General features: G+C 35.1%; 1 pseudogene; it reads left to right on the top strand.

The window, feature by feature from the left end:
- The first annotated feature begins 909 nt into the window (after nt 1-909).
- On the top strand, nt 910-2,478 carry LOC112931068 (enhancer of rudimentary homolog pseudogene; annotated as a pseudogene).
- Nucleotides 2,479-3,587: the final 1,109 nt, after the last annotated feature.

Genomic DNA, 3,587 nt, shown 5'->3' with positions numbered 1-3,587 from the left:
AAGCAAATCCTTATTAACTGCCTAAGATACTTTTATAATATTTGCCTTCTTTATTACTATAAATTAATTTTTTAATCATCTCTTTATATAAGAACACTTTCTAATATCAACCTTTGTAGTGAGAATAGAAAGACAATTTAATATTTTCTAGAATCAAAAATTGTTATTATTGATACCTGGAATGTGTGAACTATGCAATGTTACAGAAATATGTTTTTGTTGTCTGTAGTTCTATTGTAAGTTTGTGTCCTACAAACACAGGAATTTTGATAAGTTCTATTTTGCATGATTACCATAAGTCTTTTAAATATATGCTGCTTTTTAATTTGCTAGTGTCATCATTTGTATATATCATTTGTATATATTATCAAATATATTCTCTGACAGCAGAGCATTTCCATTTTTAAAATGGTGTTGATGAGAACTGAATTCTCCACTAACAATTAAATACGTCTGATGACTGAAAGAATTTTCCAGAGATCAGCTTCCGATTCCATATATTGCACTCCTAGTTCTAACGCTAGGATCCATGTTTCTGCTTCCAGGAACCATAGAAGTAATTCATACACTGATGGTTAGCAATGGCTTAACTGCACAAAAGTGACTGCAAAATCACATAACTATATCTCATTAAATTCAAACTAAATATCATAAACTCAATTTTTCCTAAGCTGAATCTTATAAAATCCTGAAATATGGTTAAAGGAAATACAGGGCAATGAGGTTCATAGACTTGCATTTGAAAAATCAAATATACTCATGATGTAATGAATTTTAAAAAATTATTACCTCTCTTCACACAAAAGATTTAGAAGCAATAACTACCTCAGGGACAAGGAGTGCCCCTAGTGTACAGATTGTGGTTTCTAAATACCATTTCCACAAAACACTCCTGAAATCCTTGGAAAGATGGCCGATTTCAGGTCTGGTGCAGTAAGTTTATATAAGCCTAGAACATCCTATCATTCCATCCTATCATTCCAGAATGCTCTCCACATTCACTGGGTCATGTCAAGAGATAATAAATAAGGGACTCCCAGTGGCCAAAGATGAGATCGTCCATGCATTAAAAAGTATAACTCTAATAGATAAAAACACATCAAACACATCTTTAAAAAAAAAAACTATCAAGTCACACTGTTTTCCACAGTGGCTTTAACAATTTACATTCCCACCGACAATGTACCCTTTTTCTCCACATCCTTCCCAACACTTATTATTTCTTGTCTTGTGCACTGAAACTAAAAGAACAGTCTGTGTCAATTACACTCAAATACAAAAAATATACAAACATACATGTCACACCAGGTTAAAAAATCTATGAGGTCATAATGACATATTTAAAAAAAAATCACTGGTTCCATTTGAAAGTCTTTTAGGGCACCAACCTCTCATTCTAAAATTTGACAAACGGGGGAAATTATCCCACCTTTCCTGTATTAACTATATGCCAGTGTAATCAAATAATTGACAAAAAATAATTCTTCTTTATAGAAGAATTCCTCTTAGTAATTACAGAAGGGATGATTGAATCAGAGTATCTATATTTTGTAGCCCCTAATGAATTAATAGCTCCAGACAATGGTCATCCAGGGTGGCTAAAGCCATCTGTGGAATGATGCATAGATCAGGCCGACAATATTTTAAACCTCTGGTGAATCTTCACATTACAAAAAATAAAACAAGATAAAATACAATACAATGAAAAGATAGTGCATCAAACATCATATGCCCTTGATATGATATAATAATGAGTCCACAGCATCACTTATGAAATGTTCTACCAAAAAACTGGACTTGAACATCATCAAGCATCTCAATATAACCACCAGCTAATAGGAAATACACAGATGAACATGTCAAATGTCACCACAGAGATGCAACTGGCCAATCCCAGAGTGTAAAATATGCAATGGAGCACAAGATCCAGTTTCTTCAATAAATAAGTGCATTTAAAAAAAAGAGAGAGAGAGAGGGAAAGGGTTACAGATTTAAAGAATTTTAGGAAACACCAAATGTGATATGTGGACTTTATTTGAATCCTGCTTCAAATAAATCAATTTAATAAAAAATGTAATGGAACAACAAGGTAAATTTAGTAAATACTGAAAACATATTTAATCACATTAAAGAAATAGTGTTGCACTGGTGGTGTAGGTAGTATTGGCTGCAGGAGAATTTGGGGCCAAGTTTCACACCATTTTGCTGAACAGCCCCCCAAGAGGCCAGAAGGCAGGATTTATGCTATGACTCTGTGAAAGAATCCATTGACTGCATTTGTAAAATTATGAAGATCATCTGAAGAGCCCCTCTATCACATATATCAGTAAGTTGGTTGATTTTACCCATGATTTGGTAGACCTCAGCTGCCTTGTTTATGGAGCTGATATACAGGCATACCAGCCTTATAACAAAGTCTGGATTAAAGAAAAGATCTACATGTGTCTTCGTGGGGAGGCCCAACAGGCCCGGAAATAGCTGAGCTGGAAGCATGGGGGTTTGGGGGTGGGCTTGAACACTGGCATATACACTGTGCTACAGTGGAAGTTTTGTGTTACAGCAATCCTGTTTCCATTGTGGTATACCACAGCCAGGATTGCATGGAGTAGATGAAATGTGAGGATCTTGGTCAATCTGAAACCCCCATGGCCCTCTTTCCCCGCTCTTCTTTAATGTAAGCATTTTTATAATTTAGATGGAAGTTGTTTTTTTCAGTTAATTTTGGTTCCAATCCTTCAAACTCTCCATATCTGCTTTATAATATTCACTGCACTAATCCTTCTTCAAGTTGGGGTGGGAGTGGAGACAGTTTAGTTGCATCTTCAAGAAAAGTCTTAGTGAAAAACAAATAAATGTTCTTTAGGTCTTTTTTTTTTTTTTAAAGAAGAAATAGTGTTAAGGATTTTTTTTGGTAAGGAGGGGGCTCTAACAATGATTTAAAAAATACTGTCTTATCTCTCAGAGATACATACTGATATATTTAAGGGTGAGGTAATATTGTGTCTAGTATTTACTTTATAATTATCCAATAGGTGGGGGTAAGGCATAGGAGAGACAGTGTAGATGAAACAGACTGGCCACATGCTGATAATAGATGAAACACGATGCCATGCGCTGATCTGGGCAACAGGCATATGGAGGTTTATCATACTATTTTTTTCTAATTTCATGTATGCTCAAAACTTCCATAATAATTTTATTTTTCAAAAAAGCAGCTGAAGAAAAATTAACTGTCCAGAAGTTTCACTGAAACTGTGATAATGCCACTTTCCTCTTATACCAGGGAGAAGGAAGTCTACTTAGGCCTTCAAGTTTTCAGGCAGCGAATTTGTGATTCCCTTCTCTCTCTCTAATCCCTAAATGTTGCCTGTATTGTCAAGCACTCAAGGCTAACTCCATAATCATCACGGTACATATGTCTATCCCACCACTGGTATTTGACAAGGATGAAAACTTTACTTCGGGAGTATCCTGACTCAGTTATGTGTAGCAGGATGAAAACCTTTCTGAACCCTGAACAGACTTGGAATTAATTGACCCTCCAGTATTAATTGAAGGCCTTGGCTGAGTGAGAAAAAATAAATAAA

Source organism: Vulpes vulpes, chromosome 4, assembly GCF_048418805.1.
Source record: "Vulpes vulpes isolate BD-2025 chromosome 4, VulVul3, whole genome shotgun sequence".
Taxonomy (NCBI): Eukaryota; Metazoa; Chordata; class Mammalia; order Carnivora; family Canidae; genus Vulpes; species Vulpes vulpes.
Note: the sequence above shows the minus strand (reverse complement) of the source record. Positions and strands in the feature narration are given on the sequence as shown.